General features: G+C 43.1%; 1 protein-coding gene across 2 annotated transcripts in view; it reads right to left on the reverse strand.

Annotated features, from left to right (window-relative positions):
• The window catches only part of CCND2 (cyclin D2), a 691,175-nt gene that overhangs the window by 321,412 nt on the left and 346,319 nt on the right, over positions 1-23,444 (reverse strand). Inside the window, exon 1 of one of the 2 annotated variants that reach the window (XM_069763434.1) lies at positions 21,496-21,658. The exons of the other annotated variant lie outside the window; for it this stretch is intronic. The gene's annotated coding sequence lies outside the window, so the exon portion shown is untranslated. Of the gene's footprint in view, positions 1-21,495; positions 21,659-23,444 lie in introns of those variants that run through there. 2 annotated transcript variants of the gene reach the window in all.

The raw sequence follows: 23,444 nt of genomic DNA on the forward strand, positions 1-23,444 counted from the left end.
ATTGTGTAATTCTTCATGTCGCCTGATGTGGTGCTGCAGGGAAAACTAACACTTGCTGCGGGTTTCAACTGGTGATCGCCAAAGATCCCATAATTAGCTTATCTTTGGTGAACTATACTGATAAAAGGGGGTTAATAAAGCATGTTAAACCCCTTTAAAAAGAATTGGTCACCCTTAAAACTCGAATTAAACCACTTGTACAGTCAAATAGGTGACTTAGCTCCTCTGAAAATCACATCTGTAGGCTAGATTTAGCCACCTAAGTGAAAAAAACAAGCTTTATTACATAGGCAAGTGAGGGGCCCTTGGCCCACCCTTGGCGTGGGTAAAAGTCAGTGCCCTGTTTCACCCCCTAAATTGGCACTGCCTCTTAGCTTGACTGACAGCAATTGTTTGAAAAGACAGAATGAGGCCTGAACTCAATTTCTGGACCTCTACTGCCCATCGGTGCACCTGCATTGGCCGCCCGCTACAGTGTGATCCTGTCTGCGGCGGTCGCCCGCTGCAGACAGGAGAAAAGGCTGAGAGCGCTCTTGCTCTGACACTGAGTGCACGCTTACTGGGCTCCTGCAGTGTCAGTGCGCACGTGCAAATCAAGGAATCCAGTTCAGAGAGTGCTTGCTCTAGGCAAGCGAGCTCTGTTAATCGAGGTAACGGGAAATGTGGAGGTTGCAAATATAGGGGGTGTAGCGGTGCGCCGAAGACCCTCATTTACATATCTAATAAACACTTTTATTTTAATATAGAAAGTTGTTATATAGTTTATACTACAGACATGACTTTTATACGCCTGTATAGGAGGCTTAATTTGGGTTTTAGGGGTGTCCAAAGACACCCTACAAGGCATGTTCTAAAATATAGCAATGAGTCAATAGGGGGTTAAATAGAGAGTCGTAGATATCCCTGCCGAGTGTCATATGTTGAGCTGCAAAAGGGCTAATATTGGATTATTTGTAATTAGAATGTGATTTACCATGGGAAAAAAAAGAAGCACAGCGCCAGTGGAATAATTTTAGAACCAGAAAAAAAATGCGATTATTTCCCACCATTTCTTTCCCCCCTCCCTCCAGTTGCTAAATTAAGAGGGTTGCACCAAGGTTATCTCCCCAAACTACGGACCAGCAAAACATTCATTGCAAAAGCCAAAGCCGGGCAGAGGGACATCGAGGCTGGCAGCATGCTCTCATTTTGTAGTTTCACCCTCTTCTTTCCCTACGTCGAGCCGCATAAACATTTAAGTAATGATAAAGTCTTGTATGTCGCGAGGAACTCTCATGCCTGGTGCCAAGTACATGACAGTTTTCCCATCTAGTTCCTACACAACAAACAGAAATAACTCATATATTGACTGTACAGTATGCAGCCTGTCAACCGGCTTTTAATAGCCCTGATTATAATAAGTTCCTAAAAGTATGTGACTTCCACATATTAGAAAAATGGAGGAGATTCCAAGCGCTAAACTTTCCCAGCAGAGGGTCAACTGTTTGTCCTGTTGTGAACCATCAGGAATTAGAAAAATATATTAAATAAATACTCTATTTAACCAAAATGTGTTGAAACTGGTGATTCGAAAGGGTTGTCCCAATTTGGCACTTTACCCCTTACTATATGTTCAGGATATCTGATAATTTTCTGATTACTGGGACCACTACTTGGCCAATTTCAACAGCACTATAGACAAAAATTGGTGGCCACTGCCATGTACTAACCCTATTCTCCAAATCAATGGGGGTCTCCATGGCCAGCCATGTTAGGACAGCCCCATTTAATGCTTCGATCCTATTACAAAAGGCAATGACGAAAAAGGTCTTGGAGAAACAGGTTGGATGCGTCAGTGCTTCAATATGTTGAAATCCATAGAATAGAAGGAAAAATCATGCCAAAGGAGTAAAAAAGGAGATCCAGGAGTTGATGTGTTGAAAATTCCGGTTTTATTAGTCAACTCGTTTCAAAGTTCAAAGACTTCTTCAAAACGATCAATGATGATGAAGACGTTTGTGAACTTTGAAAATCGTTGACTAGTAAAACAAAATTTTCCATCCTCCATGGTTTTCCCTTCCGTTGCATATATCCTGGATCATCAGCAGCCGTTCTACTGAGCTTTCTTTAGTGTTGTGGCACACAACCCTGCCAGGTGACCACATCCCTGCCCCTATCGTTCTCTTATCCTCTACATGGGTAAGACCCTATTTTGACTTACTGTCCTCCAGTTTTCTCCACACAAAGGCCCAAAGAATCATTGAAAATAATCACTTAAAAGGGAGGGAACCAAGAACAAAGTCATCACCTATCCATAGGATAAAATAGCGAAGGGTTCCTGTTGTGAATTCTGTTGTCGGGCTCCCTCCTGTGGTCATGAATGGTACTTCGGCTGGTTCTGTCCATGGACTTCCTCTGGTGGGTGTTTCTGAGTTTCCTTCCACAGGTGACGAGGTTATTCATTAGCTGGCTGCTCTATTTAACTCCACTTAGATCTTTGCTCCATGCCACCTGTCCATGTTCCAGTATTGGTCTTGTTCACTCCTGGATCGTTCTTGTGACCTGTCTTCCAAGTAGAAGCTAAGTTCCTGCTTGTATTTCTTTGGTTTGCTATTTTTCTGTCCAGCTTGCTATTTTTATTGTTGTCTTGCTTGCTGGAAGCTCTGGAACGCAGAGGGAGCGCCTCCGCACCGTGAGTCGGTGCGGAGGGTCTTTTTGCGCCCTCTGCGTGGTCTTTTTGTAGGTTTTTGTGCTGACCGCAAAGCAACCTTTCCTATCCTCGGTCTGTTCAGTAAGTCGGGCCTCACTTTGCTAAATCTATTTCATCTCTGTGTTTGTATTTTCATCTTTACTCACAGTCATTATATGTGGGGGGCTGCCTTTTCCTTTGGGGAATTTCTCTGAGGCAAGGTAGGCTTTATTTTTCTATCTTCAGGGCTAGCTAGTTCCTTAGGCTGTGCCAAGTTGCATAGGGAGCGTTAGGAGCAATCCATGGCTACTTCTAGTGTGTTTGATAGGATTAGGGATGGCGGTCAGCAGAGTTCCCACGTCCCAGAGCTCGTCCTTTATTATCAGTAACTATCAGGTCATTCCGTGTGCTCTTAACTACCAGGTCCATTATTGTCCTGACCACCAGGTCATAACAGGTCCCCATGTCGGAACTCCAATGATTATGAGAACATGGGTCAAGAGTAGTGATGAGTAAATCTTTTGAAATTGGCCAACTTTGAAAAATTTTGCAAGGAAATTTGGTTCCTAGTGCATCGATTTGCTAAGAATGGCAAGCCTTCACGTGTCCTGAAATGATGTATGTGTGATTGAATTGAACTATACCTACCTTGATCAAGCAAGCAGCAGCTCTCTCTCTATCAATTAAAGAGAATCTGTGAAACTATTTTTACGAGCATGTAGCTCTTTTGAAGCCAAATTCAGCAACACCTTTACATGGCCAGTCCGTTCCGCCGTTACTAAGAAATCAGCATTTCAAATGATATGTAAATGTGGCTGTAGATCTGAAGCGTCTGTCACTCCAGGTCTATTTCCCACCCAGCGTCATCTCTTTCTGTTTGACTGACAACCTCTATGCTGTAAGACTTCAGGCAAATGACCAATTAGTAAAGAAGTAGGATACAATGCTCAGAGGAAAATAGATCTGGAGTGACGTAGGCTTCAGATCTACCATAGCTCTTTAACCTCATTTGCACGTAAATTCAAATACTAATTTCTCAGCAATGGATGACTGGACTGACCATGTAAAGGTATTGCTGGACTTGTTTTTGAAATAGCTACATGTGCATATAAATAGTTTAGGAGATAGAATCCTGCTAACAAATTCCATTTAAATCTGTACTATTCTCTTTTCCTCGCACACCAATACTCTTTGTCGCTATGTTGTCACACACTATGTGTACAGTGTCTCCAGTGTTTTATCGCTTTCTCTCCCTATCTCTATGGCTGAGCTGTGACGGCTCCTCACTATCCAGATTCACCACATAATGGCTGCTGCATTCCCTGCCTCTGCTTTTTTACAGGTTATGATAATCCCTCGTAAATGGCTATGCTATACTACGTGATGTGACAGCTTCAAGGCCTGATGGAGAAGCTCTTACGGCCTCGCCTATGGTCACATGAGACCTTTCTGACTGATGCAATCTTTTGCAAAGTGTAAAATGGCAGTGGCCATTGTAGATGATTCATGTGTAATATTCAAATTCACCGGCTTCAGCTAATTCCTAAAAAAATGAACACTCGTTTTACTTGCATTGAATTGATTAATCTCTAGTTGAGAGCCCCTTGGTTTAATGGAGCGGTGGTTGAGGGTAGTCACCTTTGCTTCATTCATTCATTCATTTGCTATGGGACCACCAGAGAAAGCCGAGAACCCGGCATACTCCAGGAGTTCCATAGAGAATGAACGAAACCCAATATTTCTGATCCCGCTTTCCCCTGGCATCTGTCGTATGGTTAGCCTGTCCTGACAAAAACAGCATATTCACCCTTATGGCCACCTTTAGGTTGGAAAGTTTTTTTTGTTCAGTACCCTTTTATTAACCTCTTAATGCAAAATCACACATTTGTACCTGATTGGAGGGGTTTCAGAGTGCGGAGAAGGCTGAGAAGCTGAGCTTTTTCCTCACCATGGTAGATGTCGGTTATATTATGTACAGTGGTCAGAGCTGAACTTTAATTGCTGCTGTTAACCATTTAACCCCTTCATGACCCAGCCTATTTTGACCTTAAAGACCTTGCCGTTTTTTGCAATTCTGACCAGTGTCCCTTCATGAGGTAATAACTCAGGAACGCTTCAACGGATCCTAGCGGTTCTGAGATTGTTTTTTCGTGACATATTGGGCTTCATGTTAGTGGTAAATTTAGGTCAATAAATTCTGCGTTTATTTGTGATAAAAACGGAAATTTGGCGAAAATTTTGAAAATTTTGCAATTTTCACATTTTGAATTTTTATTCTGTTAAACCAGAGAGATATGTGACACAAAATAGTTAATAAATAACATTTCCCACATGTTTACTTTACATCAGCACAATTTTGGAAACAAAATTTTTTTTTGTTAGGAAGTTATAAGGGTTAAAATTTGACCAGCGATTTGTCATTTTTACAACAAAATTTACAAAACCATTTTTTTTAGGGACCACCTCACATTTGAAGTCAGTTTGAGGGGTCTATATGGCTGAAAATACCCAAAAGTGACACCATTCTAAAAACTGCACCCCTCAAGGTACTCAAAACCACATTCAAGAAGTTTATTAACCCTTCAGGTGCTTCACAGCAGCAGAAGCAACATGGAAGGAAAAAATGAACATTTAACTTTTTAGTCACAAAAATTATCTTTTAGCAACAATTTTTTTATTTTCCCAATGGTAAAAGGAGAAACTGAACCACGAAAGTTGTTGTCCAATTTGTCCTGAGTACGCTGATACCTCATATGTGGGGGTAAACCACTGTTTGGGCGCACGGCAGGGCTTGGAAGGGAAGGAGCGCCATTTGACTTTTTGAATCAAAAATTGGCTCCACTCTTTAGCGGACACCATGTCACGTTTGGAGAGCCCCCGTGTGCCTAAAAATTGGAGCTCCCCCACAAGTGACCCCATTTTGGAAACTAGACGCCCCAAGGAACTTATCTAGATGCATAGTGAGCACTTTGAACCCCCAGGTGCTTCACAAATTAATCCGTAAAAATGAAAAAGTACTTTTTTTTCACAAAAAAATTCTTTTAGCCTCAATTTTTTCATTTTCACATGGGCAACAGGATAAAATGGATCCTAAAATGTGTTGGGCAATTTCTCCTGAGTACACCAATACCTCACATGTGGGGGTAAACCACTGTTTGGGCACATGGTAAGGCTCGGAAGGGAAGGAGCGCCATTTGACTTTTTGAATGAAAAATTATTTCCATCGTTAGCGGACACCATGTCGCGTTTGGAGAGCTCCTGTGTGCCTAAACATTGGCGCTCCCCCACAAGTGACCCCATTTTGGAAACTAGACCCCCCAAGGAACTTATTTAGATGCCTAGTGAGCACTTTAAACCCTCAGGTGCTTCACAAATTGATCTGTAAAAATGAAAAAGTACTTTTTTTTCACAAAAAAATTCTTTTCGCCTCAATTTTTTCATTTTCACATGGGCAGTAGGGTAAAATGGATCATAAAATTTGTTGGGCAATTTCTCCCGAGTACGTCGATACCTCATATGTGGGGGTAAACCACTGTTTGGGCACTCGGCAGGGCTCGGAAGGGAAGGCGCGCCATTTGACTTTTTGAATGGAAAATTAGCTCCAATTGTTAGCGGACACCATGTCGCGTTTGGAGAGCCCCTGTGTGCCTAAACATTGGAGCTCCCCCACAAGTGACCCCATTTTGGAAACTAGACCCCCCAAGGAACTTATCTAGATGCATATTGAGCACTTTAAACCCCCAGGTGCTTCACAGAAGTTTATAACGCAGAGCCATGAAAATAAAAAATAATTTTTCTTTCCTCAAAAATGATTTTTTAGCCTGGAATTTCCTATTTTGCCAAGGATAATAGGAGAAATTGGACCCCAAATATTGTTGTCCTGTTTGTCCTGAGTACGCAGATACCCCATATGTGGGGGTAAACCACTGTTTGGGCGCACGGCAGGGCTCGGAAGGGATGGCACGCCATTTGGCTTTTTAAATGGAAAATTAGCTCCAATCATTAGCGGACACCATGTCACGTTTGGAGAGCCCCTGTGTGCCTAAACATTGGAGATCCCCCAGAAATGACACCATTTTGGAAACTAGACCCCCAAAGGAACTAATCTAGATGTGTGGTGAGGACTTTGAACCCCCAAGTGCTTCACAGAAGTTTATAACGCAGAGCCATGAAAAAAAAAAAAATTATTTTCTCAAAAATGATCTTTTAGCCTGCAATTTTTTATTTTCCCAAGGGTAACAGGAGAAATTTGACCCCAAAAGTTGTTGTCCAGTTTCTCCTGAGTACGCTGATACCCCATATGTGGGGGTAAATCACTGTTTGGGCACATGCCGGGGCTCGGAAGTGAAGTAGTGACGTTTTGAAATGCAGACTTTGATGGAATGCTTTGTGGGCGTCACGTTGCGTTTGCAGAGCCCCTGATGTGCCTAAACAGTAGAAACCCCCCACAAGTGACCCCATTTTGGAAACTAGACCCCGAAAGGAACTTATCTAGATGTGTGGTGAGCACTTTGAACCCCCAAGTGCTTCATAGAAGTTTATCATGCAGAGCCGTGAAAATAATAAATACGTTTTCTTTCCTCAAAAATAATTATTTAGCCCAGAATATTTTATTTTCCCAAGGGTTACAGGAGAAATTGGACCCCAAAAGTTGTTGTCCAGTTTCTCCTGAGTACGCTGATACCCCATGAGTGGGGGTAAACCACTGTTTGGGCACACGTCGGGGCTCAGAAGGGAAGTAGTGACTTTTGAAATGCAGACTTTGATGGAATGGTCTGCGGGTGTCACGTTGCGTTTGCAGAGCCCCTGGTGTGCCTAAACAGTAGAAACCCCCACAAGTGACCCCATTTTAGAAATTAGACCCCCCAAGGAACTTATCTAGATATGTGGTGAGCACTTTGAACCCCCAAGTGCTTCACAGACGTTTACAACGCAGAGCCGTGAAAATAAAAAATCATTTTTCTTTCCTCAAAAATTATGTTTTAGCAAGCATTTTTTTTTATTCACAAGGGTAACAGGAGAAATTGGACCCCAGTAATTGTTGCGCAGTTTGTCCTGAGTATGCTGGTACTCCATATGTGGGGGTAAACCACTGTTTGGGCACACGTCAGGGCTCGGAAGTGAGGGAGCACCATTTGACTTTTTGAATACGAGATTGGCTGGAATCAATGGTGGCGCCATGTTGCGTTTGGAGACCCCTGATGTGCCTAAACAGTGGTAACCCCTCAATTCTACCTCCAACACTAACCCCAACACACCCCTAACCCTAATCCCAACTGTAGCCATAACCCTAAACACAACCCTAACCGCAACACACCCCTAACCACAACCCTAACCCCAACACACCCCTAACCATAACCACAACCCTAATTCCAACCCTAACCCTAAGGCTATGTGCCCACGTTGCGGATTCGTGTGAGATATTTTCGCACCATTTTTGAAAAATCCGCGGGTAAAAGGCACTGCGTTTTACCTGCGGATTTTCTGCGGATTTCCAGTGTTTTTTGTGCGGATTTCACCTGCGGATTCCTATTGAGGAACAGGTGTAAAACGCTGCGGAATCCGCACAAAGAATTGACATGCTGCGGAAAATACAACGCAGCGTTTCCGCGCGGTATTTTCCGCACCATGGGCACAGCGGATTTGGTTTTTCATATGTTTACATGGTACTGTAAACCTGATTGAACACTGCTGCGGATCCGCAGCCAAATCCGCACCGTGTGCACATAGCCTAATTCTAAAGGTATGTGCACACGCTGCGGAAAACGCTGCGGATCCGCAGCAGTTTCCCATGAGTTTACAGTTCAATGTAAACCTACGGGAAACAAAAATCGCTGTGCCCATGCTGCGGAAAAACTGCGCGGTTTACATTCCACAGCATGTCACTTCTTTGTGCGGATTCCGCAGCGGTTTTACAACTGCTCAAATAGAAAATCGCAGTTGTAAAACCGCAGTGAAATGCGCAGAAAAACCGCGGTAAATCCGCCATAAATCCGCAGCGGTTTAGCACTGCGGATTTATCAAATCCGCAGCGGAAAAATCCGCAGAGGACCAGAATACGTGTGCACATACCGAAACCCTAACCCTAGCCCTAACCCTAACCCTACCCCTAACCCTAGCCCTAACCCTAACCCTACCCCTAACCCTACCCCTAGCCCTATTCTAACATTAGTGGAAAAAAAAAATGTCTTTATTTTTTTATTGTCCCTACCTGTGGGGGTGACAAAGGGGGGGGGTCATTTATTATTTTTTTTATTTTGATCACTGAGATATAATCTATCTCAGTGATCAAAATGCACTTTGGAACGAATCTGCCGGCCGGCAGATTCGGCGGGCACACTGCGCATGCGCCCGCCATTTTGGAAGATGGCGGCGCCCAGGGAGAAGACGGACGGGACCCCGGCTGGATCGGTAAGTATGATGGGGTGGGGGGGACCACGGGGGGGGGGATCGGAGCGCGGGGGGGGGAATCGGAGTGCGGGAGGGGTGGAACGGAGCACGGGGGCGTGGAACGGAGCACGGGGGGGGCTGGAACGGAGCACGGGGGGGTGGAATGGAGCACCGGGGGGGGTGGATCGGAGTGCAGGGGGGGTGATTGGAGCACGGGGGGGTGATTGGAGCACGGGGGGAGCGGACAAGAGCACGGGGGGGAGCGGAGCACTGGACGGAGGGGAGCCGGAGCAGTGTACCGGCCAGATCGGAGGGCTGGGGGGGCGATCGGTGGGGTGGGGTGGGGGCACACTAGTATTTCCAGCCATGGCCGATGATATTTCAGCATCGGCCATGGCTGGATTGTAATATTTCACCCGTTATAATAGGTGAAATATTACAAATCGCTCTGATTGGCAGTTTCACTTTCAACAGCCAATCAGAGCGATCATAGCCACGAGGGGGTGAAGCCACCCCCCCTGGGCTAAACTACCACTCCCCCTGTCCCTGCAGATCGGGTGAAATGGGAGTTAACCCTTTCACCTGATCTGCAGGGACGCGATCTTTCCATGACGCCGCATAGGCGTCATGGGTCAGAATGGCACCGACTTTCATGACGCCTACGTCGCGTCATGGGTCGGGAAGGGGTTAATTGCTGCTGTAAATCTCTGATTTTGTTTTATACAGGTAAAAAGGTCCATATCTCAGCAAAAGAGAGACTTAGGAATACAAGAAAAATGATGCCAGATTAAGGAGAATAGTGGCATTTACACGCACAAAAAAAAAATCATATTTATGGTGAGTGACAGGTCCTGTTTAACAGAATATGGAGTATGTAGAAAAAGGCAGAATTCACTCCCATTATACATCATCCTGTATACGACCGATGCCCTCCCCATTTTTTATGGTCAGCAACTTCTTTATAGAATATCTACTTAAAGGGGTTGTCCAGGACTATTTTCTTTTTTTTTTTACTATAAGCCTAAAAACTAACAGAGGCAATTGTGTGTTCTACCTGCCGCTGGCTCAGAGTGAACTCCGGCTGCTCCTGTTGGCAATTAAGCTGCTGCAGGTCAACAGAGCAGCTCTTCTTCTTCCGTTCTGCTCTGTCAATGGGACGTGACTCCCAACGTCATACTGATTGACAGCCAGCTCCCCGCAGTTAGGCAGCGGGGAGCCGATTGTGAATTAGAATGATGTCGACAGTCATGACCATTCAACAGAATAGAGTGGATGAGAAGCCGCTGCTCTGTCCTTGTGACGTCAACGGAAGCAGCACGACCTTTGCGTCGGCAGGGATTGGCGCCGTGCACAAAAGGTTAGTTCTTTGATTCTTAGTACAAAAAATATGCTTTTATCTTTTTATTATACTTTTTATTTATTATTGTACTTTTTTTTTATTATTGCATTTTTTTCTATTATTGTACTTCCGTTACAATACTTTCATTTGCACTTGTTTTTGCACCTTCGCTGCATTTCCCAGAAATTTCGTTGCACTCTTTGAGCTCTGTTGGCAGCTGCTGGGGTGGGAATTGGCACCAGATCTTCTCTGCTATGGTAAATCGAGGTGCTAGTTGCCATTATTGGGTCACGAGTGCATCCATGGCCTTAAATAGTATCTTCTCTGCACAATAATCAAACGACTCTCTTCCTCTGGGGTATAAGGGCTGCGGGTCCAGGTGCTGGAACCTATATAAACCACAGCATTGATACAGGGCTGATGTTTACGGTTAATGCAGCCTGAACATGTGTTAACTGTACCGGCGGCATGAAAATAGAGCAGATGGCAGGTGACACTAGTTTTGCGCGGGCTAAATTTATTTTTTTGTGTATTTTTTTTTTTACAAATTTCCTAAAATAACTACTTGTATTTTGAAGTGACATCTGGCTCATAACTCTGAATATTTAATATGTGCAAGAATAATATGTCTTATAAAATATTGATTCCAATCTATTGTGTTCAAATAGAAGAAGCAAAAAGTTGCCCATCAGTGACCCCCCTTCTTTTTGCCATAGCCGTCGGTGAGGATTTCGTGCCAAAATCGAATTTGCATCCGGATGCAATCTACAACCCAAATATATTAATGGGTTTCCAGTTATTCAGCATGTTGGTTTTTAACATCTACTATATAATTGTCTAAGGGTCACTTCCGTCTGTCTGTCTGTCCTTCTGTCACGGATATTCATTGGTCGCGGCCTCTGTCTATCATGGAAATCCAAGTCGCTGATTGGTCGCCGCAAAACAGCCACGACCAATCAGCGACGGGCACAGTCCGGAAGAAAATGGCCGCTCCTTACACCCCGCAGTCAGTGCCCGGCGTCCGCATACTCCCCTCCGGTCACCGCTCACACAGGGATAATGGCAGCATTGACCGCGGTGTAACGCACTCGGTTAACGCTGCTATTAACCCTGTGTGACCAACTTTTTACTATTCATGCCCATGCAGCATGAATAGTAAAAATATCTAATGTTAAAAATAATTAAAAAAATAGTTACATACTCACCCTCCGGTGGCCCCCTGGATCAGGAACAGGCCTTTCCCGCTCCTCGCGACGCCCCGGTGACCGCTCATGCATTGCGGTCTCGCAAGATGATGACGTGCGGTCTCGCGAGACCACTACATCATCATCTCGCGAGACCGCAATGCAATCTTCAGACCGGAGCGCGCGACGAGCGTCGGGAACCGGCCACTTCGATCCGGAGGCTCCAGGAGGTGAGTATGTAACTATTTTTTATTTTAATTCTTTTTTTTTTTTAACAGGGATATGGTGCATACTATGTGACTGGGCAATATACTACGTGGCTGGGCAATACACTACGTGACTGGGCAATACACTACGTGACTGGGCAATATACTACATGACTGGGCAATATACTACGTGACTGGGCAATATACTACGTGACTGGGCAATATACTACGTGACTGGGCAATATACTACGTGGCTGGGCAATATACTACGTGACTGGGCAATACACTACGTGACTGGGCAATATACTACGTGACTGGGCAATACACTACGTGACTGGGCAATATACTACATGACTGGGCAATATACTACGTGACTGGGCAATATACTACGTGACTGGGCAATATACTACGTGGCTCTGTGCTGTATACTACATGACTGGGCAATATACTATGTGGCTCTATGCTGTATACTACGTGACTCTGTGCCATATACTATGTGGCTCTGTACTGTATACTACGTGGCTCTGTGCTGTATACTATGTGGCTCTGTGCTGTATACTACGTGAGTATGGGCTGTACACTATGTGGCTCTGTGCTGTATACTACGTGGCTCTGTACTGTATACTACGTGGCTCTGTGCTGTATACTACGTGGCTGCGCAATATACTATGTGGCTGGCCAATATACTATGTGGCTGGGCAAGCTGGGCAATATACTACGTAGCTGGGCAATATACTATGTGACTGGGCAATATACAACGTGGCTGGGCAATATACAGCGCCCCGGAGACCTGGTCGTTGCAGTAATGTCGCTCTGCCGCTAAGGGGAGTGATGGTACGTCTGATGGCACTAAAGGAGTTCATCTGACCAGGTATCACCAGCACACATTACACTTCACACTTCGGCCACTAGGGGGAGAAAAAGGTTTTATTTATTAGGCCACTCCTCACACTGGTAAAACTAGGGGTTGGATAGGAAGTTAGTCAGAAGCTGACTGGGTTTTGTCCAGGCAACATCCCGTAGCAGGGGGTGTTGTGGGGAAGATTCAGGGGGGTCCCTGTCAGGTGTGGGAACCTGGCAGGCACCTAGCGACAAGGACAGATCGTTACAGAGCCGCACCTGCACTATCTTGCGGCGGCATCTAAAGAAAGGACACGAAGCGAAGGATATTGTGGACAGTGAGAAATGAGATCAAGCATAAAGGAGAGCCAGTAGGAGTCGTGCCCCGAGAACGGCAACATCCTACTGAGGCGCGTAGCCGGCGACCGGAACACCGAGGAAGTAACTGACTCCAAGCATTACTTCAAATACCGCAGGACAGTTAATTATAGGTTGGCTGTCTACCTTACATCACCCAAGCAGACATAGGGGGCAACCGTGGAGAGGGGCATCTCTAGGGTCCCAGAATAGCTCCGAGCCTTCGCGTCAAATGGGTGCGTCCTAGCCATAACAAACCTGGAGGACGGAGAATAGAAAGAACGAGAAAGAACTAGAAAGAACGAGAACAGAAGTTGTGAGGACTATCCCGAACGCTCAGCAGGGAAGCACTACAACACACAGGCGCTAGTGGTAGGCAACGATTTCCACCTGCAAAGGGAACTCTGGATGTGCCTTCGGACCGGCCGGTCTCAGACAGCCCTGTTAAGCGTGCTCTGGATTGAGGATCCTGAAGCCTTCAGTAAAGAGGTAAAGAGACTGCAACCTTGTGTCCTCGTTATTGACTGCACCTCACACCATCGCCACCTACATTATCGGGAAGCCCTGGGGACATACTTCACCTGTGGGAAGGTATACCATCTAGCTGCCATCACATCACCCCAGTGGACCCCAAGCAGCGTCGGTCTCCCTGGCCGAATACCACAGGTGGAGTCACGAAGCCTTAGCTGACTTTCATCATCCCTTTTATTGGACGCCCCTTAGCAGGGTCACAGACTGGGTCCAGCCACCGTGACATCCCCAGAACTGAGCCAGAGAGGACCGGTACTGAGTAACCTGTGGCCCTGTGTATACTACGTGGACATACATATTCTAGAATACCCGATGCGTTAGAATTGGGCCACCATCTAGTTGACATATAAGCATGTACCTAGTAAAATAAAAATCCTGAATGGTTGTGTAGGTTAAAAAAAATAAAATAACGGAACATAATTGTTTTTTTTTCAGAAGTAGCGCCACACTTATGTACAGGTTATGTCTGGTATTGCAGATAAGCTCTTTTGGGGTTAAGATACGATAAAACACACAACCTTTGGCTGTTTCAGGCAGGAAGAAAAGAGTGATATTTTAATTTTCTCTGAGGTTAGGACATCAATATCAGATCGGTGGGGTCCAACATGCAGACAACCCCTCCTTTTAGCTTTCTGCTAGAAATTTACATTACATGGATCGAGGGCAAACAGGTCCGTACATTGTGTAGTGGCCATTCTTTGGTACTGCCTAGCATTTTCCATTCACATAGATAAGAGCTGAGGTGCTGTATCCCAGAATAGCCACTATACGGTATATGTAGCGCTGCTATTCCGGTTCCATATATGATAACCTTCAATGGCTGCGGGACCTGATAGCAACTGATCGGTGGAGTTGCCTAGTTTTGGACCCTCACCGATCTGATATTGATGGCCAAAACTCTTATGCTCATTTCGTGTGTTTGGCACATGGGTGTCGGTGCAGCAGGCAGTGTGAGGTACACGGTAAACAGGTAGCATAAGTTCTGGAGACCGCAGGTATATAGGAGACTGGGAACAGATAGCAGATGTCCTGGACACCACAGGAGGACAGGAGACTGGGAACAGGTATAAGAGGTCCTGGAGACCAGAGGAGGACAAGAGACTAGGAACAGGTAGAAGAGGTCCTGGAGACAACAGGTGGACAGAAGACCAGGAACAGGTAGAAGAGGTCCTGGAGACCACAGGAGGACAGAAGACTGCATACAGGTAGCAGATGTACTGGAAGCCACAGGCGGATAGGAGACTGGGAACAGGTAGAAGAGGTCTTAGAGACCCCATGTGGACAGGAGACTGGGAACAAGTAGAAGACGTCCTGGAGACTGTAGATCGGACAAGAGACTGTGAACAGGTAGCAGATGTCCAAGAAGCCACAGGTGGATAGGAGACTGAGAACAGGTAGAAGAGGTCCTGGAGATGACATGTGGACAGGAGACTGGAAACAGGTAGAATAGGTTCTGGAGACCACAGGTGGACAGGAGACTGGGCACAGGTAGAAGAAGTCCTGGAGACCACAGGCGGACAGGAGATTTGGATCAGGTAGCAGAGGTCCTGGAGACCGCAGGCAGACAGGAGACTGGGACTATGAACAGGTACCAGAGGTCCTGGAGACGACAGAAAGGAAACCGGGAACACACAGCAGAGGTCCTGGAGAGCACAGGTGGACAGGAGACTGGTAATAGAGGTCCTAGAGACCGCAGGGGGACAGGAGACTGGGAACAGGTAGCAGAGGAACTGGAGATGACAGGCAGGAAATCATGAACAGATAGAAGAGGTCTTGGAGACCACAGGACAGCAGACCGGGAATAGGTAGCAGCGGCCCTGGAGGCTGCAAGTGCACAGACGAGCGGGAACAGGTAGGCTAGACAGGTAGAAGACTTCAGGCTGACAGCAGACCAGGAACAGGTAGCAAACATCATGGGAAACTGAAGACAGGTGGCAGAGGTCCTGGAGACTGCACGTGGACAGGAGACCACAGCTCTTAGACGTCTTAATACTAAGACACAGGTATATGTCTTGGTAGGACTTATATAGGCCCAGGCAGATAATCACATGGGATCATGCCGTGCCACATGCAAAGCCCGGCAAGGAGCACAACTGCGTCTAGTAGACCAGGGGGAGGAGAGCAAAGTCTAGATCCAGAATAGGTCCATAACAAAAATAAAGTATCCTAACATGAGCTGTAACATTCCACTATTTACTTTTGGATAAACACGTCAATAAAGTGTCCTCTGGTAATATACTTTTAACAGGTGTACAACTGTACACTAAATACTGGCACATAATAAGTGTGTGAAAAAATTTTTTTTTACAACAGAAGTCAATGAACATACACTGTACATTTTTATAAAAAGTGGAAAATAAAAAAATAAAAAAAACAGATACAAACCAAAGAAACACTAAAAACAACAAAGATGAAAAAACATAGTTTTTGTTGAACAACAAAAACTTAAGTAAGTCCGAAATGTTTTCTAGTCTACTACCTCGCCAATTGAGAAGCTAATTAGTAACTGTCCTTTAATTGATGTGCAGTTGAGTGGTTGTCCAGCCGCCAAGACATTTTTTTAAACCGCTAAGAATGGGCTATTTTATTAAAAGAAGTCATCCTCATCTTATCGATCCCATCCTGTACTGTTGCTTCACAGTTCCCCACCGGTCTCTGTACTTCCTGTTGTACCTATGATCTTCTGCAACCAATCATTGGCTACAGTACGTCACCACTCTGGCCTGTGATTGGCTATCAGTGCAGCAGCAGAAACTAGAGATTGGCGGGGGAGATACAGGGGAGAATCGGAATGGGATTAGAATTCTAACATTCTTTTCGAATGTTAACCTAAGGAAGATGACTGTAAAAAAAAAATCACATAGTGACACAGCAAGTAATGGCGGGAATTGACATCCAAATGACATATGTTCATTCATGGCTATAATTAGAAGAGCAAATTATGGTAAGACTGCTTTGAATACATGATATAAGGTATATGCTCCATTGAGCAAAGCAACCAAGGCACCAAAGGACATACTTCTTCTTTTCAGCAGGAAACAAGTGTATTTCAGCAGACTTCCCGTTGTAGCAGGAGTTATAAAATGCTCACAATCGTTAGTCTTTATAGAGAAACTGAATTTCTAATACCTACATATACAGTGGGGCAAAAAAGTGTTTAGTCAGTCAGCAATAGTGCAAGTTCCACCACTTAAAAAGATGAGAGGCGTCTGTAATTTACATCATAGGTAGACCTCAACTATGGGAGACAAACTGAGGAAAAAAAAATCCAGAAAATCACATTGTCTGTTTTTTTTTATCATTTTATTTGCATATTATGGTGGAAAATAAGTATTTGGTCAGAAACAAAATTTCATCTCAAAACTTTGTAATATATCCTTTGTTGGCAATGACAGAGGTCAAACGTTTTCTGTAAGTCTTCACAAGGTTGCCACACACTGTTGTTGGTATGTTGGCCCATTCCTCCATGCAGATCTCCTCTAGAGCAGTGATGTTTTTGGCTTTTCGCTTGGCAACGCGGACTTTCAACTCCCTCCAAAGGTTTTCTATAGGGTTGAGATCTGGAGACTGGCTAGGCCACTCCAGAACCTTGAAATGCTTCTTACGAAGCCACTCCTTCGTTGCCCTGGCGGTGTGCTTTGGATCATTGTCATGTTGAAAGACCCAGCCACGTTTCATCTTCAATGCCCTTGCTGATGGAAGGAGGTTTGCACTCAAAATCTCACGATACATGGCCCCATTCATTCTTTCATGTACCCGGATCAGTCGTCCTGGCCCCTTTGCAGAGAAACAGCCCCAAAGCATGATGTTTCCACCACCATGCTTTACAGTAGGTATGGTGTTTGATGGATGCAACTCAGTATTCTTTTTCCTCCAAACACGACAAGTTGTGTTTATACCAAACAGTTCCAGCTTGGTTTCATCAGACCATAGGACATTCTCCCAAAACTCCTCTGGATCATCCAAATGCTCTCTAGCAAACTTCAGACGGGCCCGGACATGTACTGGCTTAAGCAGTGGGACACGTCTGGCACTGCAGGATCTGAGTCCATGGTGGCGTAGTGTGTTACTTATGGTAGGCCTTGTTACATTGGTCCCAGCTCTCTGCAGTTCATTCACTAGGTCCCCCCGCGTGGTTCTGGGATTTTTGCTCAACGCTCTTGTGATCATTCTGACCCCACGGGGTGGGATTTTGCGTGGAGCCCCAGATCGAGGGAGATTATCAGTGGTCTTGTATGTCTTCCATTTTCTAATTATTGCTCCCACTGTTGATTTCTTCACTCCAAGCTGGTTGGCTATTGCAGATTCAGTCTTCCCAGCCTGGTGCAGGGCTACAATTTTGTTTCTGGTGTCCTTTGACAGCTCTTTGGTCTTCACCATAGTGGAGTTTGGAGTCAGACTGTTTGAGGGTGTGCACAGGTGTCTTTTTATACTGATAACAAGTTTAAACAGGTGCCATTACTACAGGTAATGAGTGGAGGAAAGAGGAGACTTTTAAAGAAGAAGTTACAGGTCTGTGAGAGCCAGAAATCTTGATTGTTTGTTTCTGACCAAATACTTATTTTCCACCATAATATGCAAATAAAATGTTAAAAAAACAGACAATGTGATTTTCTGGATTTTTTTTCTCAGTTTGTCTCCCATAGTTGAGGTCTATCTATGATGTAAATTATAGACGCCTCTCATCTTTTTAAGTGGTGGAACTTGCACTATTGCTGACTGACTAAATACTTTTTTGCCCCACTGTATATATTTGCACCAATATATTCTGTGGTGCTTTACAGACATCAGTATTTTCAGGGGGCAACAGAAACCCACATAGGCATGAGAAGAACATACAAACTCCTTGAAGATTTGGTCCCTGGTTGGATTCAAACCCAGAACTGCAGGGTAATAGTGCTTACCCCTGAGCTTATTAAACAAGGTTTTGCATTTAGGACAATCGTTTTTTTCGTGGCAAGGGTCAACCATAAGAAAAACTGATCATCATGTTGATGTCCCCACCAAAGATCCATCGGAGTTTCAAGAAGGTTTTCTATTCCCTCTACAACACCAACAAAGGTCATTTTCATGAGGGGTTTATTATTTATCACTGGTGTTGCCACCATTCATTAAATGGGTCCCAATCCAATGTTTTATCCTCACACCAATCAAAGATTTCATGACTAGCATGTGCTACTGTTCTATTCAATGTCTAAGACCAAAAGAAAGAACCATACGCAGAACTTGTCCGTTTCCCTCAGTTCTATTCCTTCCAGTCCATTCAGTTCTCTAAATGGTCCTAAAGGTGAACAGATTTTTTTATCACCTATCATCACTTTATTGAAGACCCTCTTTTGTTTGATACGATTAATAGAAGTTATCATCTATTCCTACGTTAGGTGGATTGATGGGGGCTTGACTGCTGGGCTCTCCAGCCATCCTAAGAATGGGGCTCTGGAAAGCCTCCTCGGACCAAAGTTGTTGCCATGCATGTGGCCACTTTCTCCATTCTCTATGGAATTGCTAAACATAGCCAAGTAGAGCTCTGATTTTATTTCCCGGCAAATCCTTAGAGAACGAATATCATGGTGGAACAAATGTATGACCATGTCTGATGACGGCTTTCTCATAGAGAATACAGTTGTGCTCCGGTGTATGTGTGAGACTCGGCTGAGATGACAGCCATCTTTTCCGCATGGTCAGCCTAAGAGTAGGTTGATTCTGGCTTCATTGAGGGAGCGGGGCAAGTTAGGATTTTTTTCCTACAGCAACCAGCCATATTTCCTTGTACAATAAATAAAATAAATTTCCTTGTACAATAAAAAAGACCAAAGTTGGTATACAGACTGAGTATATGATTTAATTAAACAGTATTCTCAAAAATAGAATGTATGGTCAAAGCAGTTAACAAACTACTCCAAATAAGCCATTTATAGGATATTACATGTAAAGCAAATAAATGAACATCAAAAGTAAGTATAATACAAATATATATATAATCAGTCAAGGAGAGATCAAAGACTAGGAGCCCATCGCACTTGATCCAGGAGCTCCTGTGTTCTTTTATTTGTAGGCCTCATTCTGTTTTCGGTAAACAGTAGAATGATGTGCTTTACCAAAAAGCTCTATCTTGGTCTCATCTGTCCACAAGATGCTTTGAAGGGAGGATTTTTTTCTTACGTACATTCTGGCAAACTGCAGTCTAGCTTTTTTATGCCTCTGTGTAAGCAGTTAGTTCCTCCTGGGTCTCCTGTGATAGTGTTTAATTTCAATCAAATGTTGACGAATAGTTCGCACTGACACTGATGCACCCTGAGCCTGCACGACGGCTTGAATTTCTTTGGAACTTGATTGGAGCTGCTTATCCACCATCCGGACTATTCTGTATTGCAACCTTTCATCATTATTTCTCTGCCGCCCACATCCAGGGAGATTAGCTACAGTGCCATGGGTTCTAAACTTCTTGATTATACCGTGGATAAAAGGAACTTCAAGATCTCTGGAGATGGACTTGTAACCTTGAGATGGTTGACATTGTTTAACAATTTTGGTTCTCAAGTCCTCAGACAGTTCTCTTCTCCTCTTTCTGTTCTCCATGCTTAGTGAGGCCCACACAGACATACAATGCAAGAGTGAGTCAACTTCTCTCCTTTTCATCTGGTTTCAGGTGTGATTTTCATATTGCCTACACCTGTTACTTTCCACAGGTGAGTATGAACGAGCATCACATGCTTGAAAGCAAAGTTGTTTACCCACAATTTTGGAAAGGTGGGGGTTTTCTGCGAAAGTATGTCCAATTTGCCTTTTTCTCATTTTTTTAGTGTTGTTCCAATACACACAAAAAATAAACCTGTGTAACAAAACATGTGTAATTGTACTAATTTTCTAGGAGAAATGCTTCATTTTTTTGGACCAATTTCAAGGGTGCTAACACTTTTGGCTATTACTGTACTACACTAGTATGTCAATGAAGACACAAAAGAGAATAGTGAAACCAAAAACACTCAGTTTGAAAAAATGTTGCAGTAATCCGCAAGTGCTAGTAAAAGATGTAAAAAACAGGGTATTTGGTTGATACGTTTTTTGCAAAAAATGTATACTAAGCTGCTCTACCAATCTTCACGGTATACCCTTATCAGAGCAGTCCTAACTAATGTATGCAATCCCTATCTGATGTATTTAAAAACCTGATCATCTGTATATAACCTGTGTGAACAGGGTTCAGAGAGGAAAAATCCATGTGTGCATACAGAGTAGAACAGCTTTTGTGCAGATAGCCCAAGAGGAGTGGTGGAACTCCCCAGTCTTGTAGACACAAGAGAACAATTATGGAAACAGGAACACATGGGCTACTTGCTATGTCAATGAAGAAGTCTAGCCTTAGGAAGCCCAGGGGTAGAGTATAGAGAGAGCCTATCTTTTCCCTGGCTTCCACAAATTGTTGATTGATGTAATGCCAATTTCCCCCTCTGGGAGTGCTGTAGGAAAACTGAACACTTACTGCCACAGATTGCAGCCGATAGCTGGAGGTCTCAGCAGGTGCACCTACTAACGAGTATGAAATACATCTTTAGTGTTGGGCAGACTGTCTATCTTTGCCCTTGCAGCCCTGTGTTTACCCCACTAGCTCTCCATGTTCATTTGTAAGCAGCTCAGGTTTCCACGTTGTTCAAAGCGTTGTGGCCGCCTATCAAAGAGCCGTAAAAAGTTAGAAAATACGGTAACATTTCGGGACAAGTCCTTTTCTGATGTTAAAAAGACTACTTCAAAGAGGACAGGCAACCCACTTGAAATCGAAAAGGTTTTTTTTTTTTAAATTTTTCATTTTACAAAATTTATATAGTTAAAAAATGCAAAGCTGCTTGGTCAACTGACCCGGCGCTTTCTGGTCTCTTTTCTATTCGCTTTCTCTTTTATTGTGACCTATGGGTGGGCACCATAAAAAGAGACCCCACAACTCATTACTTTTGAGTTGACAGCTGTACATTTTTGCATTACCTGATTTCTCATGAACGTCCCAACTATACGTGAGTTTCCAAGTCCTCGCCCAGAGCACTGTACGCGTGAAAAGAAAATTCTCAAGGACACATGGATTCTCATTCTATTGTTGAAGATTTGGGTAATAGGGTTTTTTTTTTTCATTTAATCAGAGCTTTTTACCACTTTCTGAAAAAAAAAAAGGAACCTTATTAGCATTCTCCATTCATTTAGATTTCCGTATCACAGCTGCTGGGACTGCAGTTAAGATTTAACGAAACCGAGGGGGATGCAAAATTGGTGCAGTTGCAATTTAGGGAAGGAGATGAAAAGAAGAAAATGTGAAGCTTTCTTTTTTTTTTTTTTATCAGAAGTTGAAGAAAGGACTCCAATTAAGAAAGAAAAAAAAAAGAGAGAAAGTGAAAAGTGGACTGCTAGAGACCAAGCTGAAAACAGAAGCCGTGGAGGAAACGGAAAAGGGCGAATTAGAGGAGTAGAAAAAATAAAAGAAAAATTAGAAAACAGAAAAAATAGAAAATAATTAAAAAAAGAAAAATTAGGAAATAGAAAAAAAAGAAAAAACAGAAAATAATAAAAAACAAAAATTAGGAAATAGAAAAAAAAAGAAAAAATTAGAAAACAGAAAAAAAGAAAAAATAGAAAATAATTAAAAAAAAAAAAGGAAAAATTAGTAAATAGAAGAAAAAAAAATAGAAAATAATAAAAAAGAAAAATTAGTAAATAGAAAAAAAGAAAAAAAAATAGAAAATAATAAAAAACAAAAGTTAGGAAATAGAAAAATAGAAGAAAAATTAGAAAATAGGTTACTGCACTATATACCAGTTCATCAAGAAAAATGAATTAAATAAGTACAATTTTTAAAAATGAAATCTTGTAATAAAATGTAATAAAATAAATAACTAAATAAATTGAAAGGTTAAGAGAGATCATGTTACTTCAAAACACTTTTCTTCTTGTCTGGGTGACCTCTTTTTGAGTAAAATCATTCCACCCCCATTCAAGGGGATTTTTCATTGGCTAAAAATAATAATACTGAGACTGATATTAAAAAAATAATCAAATTAGAAAATAGGTTAATATATATACTAGTGCATGAAGAAAAACACCAGGATGGTGAAACAAAAAAATGTAAAAAATTAAAATAAAAAAAATAATGAAATACAGTTTTTAAAAATAAAATCATGTAACAAAATATAATAATAAAATAAATAAATATATTGAAAGGTTAAGAGACCTCATGCTACTTAGAAACACTTGACTTCCTACCCTGGGTAGCCACTTTTTGAATACATCATTACACCCCTAATTTAAGGGATTGTTCAATGGTTAAACTTTTTATTTATTTCCCAAGGACTGGGATTGGTATAAAAAAAAAATGTTCCGGCTCATTTCTTTGGTTTTCCTGTAGTTTCTTGTACTCTGTACAAAAAGTGGTGTAGCTCCTCCTTCCTGAGATGGGAATGTCATCTATCTAGCTTCCCATGGGCAGGGATCTGAACAGTCGGGCCTGTATCCTGCTCTGCCCTTATTCACATTGACACAAAGGTTTTAATACTAGAGACAGGATTAGACCTTCCCGATTGGGTACACCTTGTCGCGGTGGGATGGATTTTATACCATTTTGATAAAAAATACTGATAACTAATTACCCTATGTTATTTACATGTACTATGACTATTTACTCACTGTGGGGTATGTGACCCCTGTAAAGTTTTAAATGTTTTCTTAACAAATCTCATAGCAATTCTGGAGTTATCCGGTTTCTTCCAAACACATCCAAAGCCAATTACTTCTACTATCCGAACAGCTCGTCTTGTTCTCATCTAAGCGACCAGAGGAATAATTATCTTTGGAAACGAACGAAAACTCTAAAAAAAAATTTCCTAACCCCTCCACAAAAAAAGGACCAAAATCCTCGGTGGGAGACTTTGCGATTTCGCGGCTTGAGA

Source organism: Ranitomeya imitator, chromosome 4 (assembly GCF_032444005.1).
Source record: "Ranitomeya imitator isolate aRanImi1 chromosome 4, aRanImi1.pri, whole genome shotgun sequence".
Taxonomy (NCBI): Eukaryota; Metazoa; Chordata; class Amphibia; order Anura; family Dendrobatidae; genus Ranitomeya; species Ranitomeya imitator.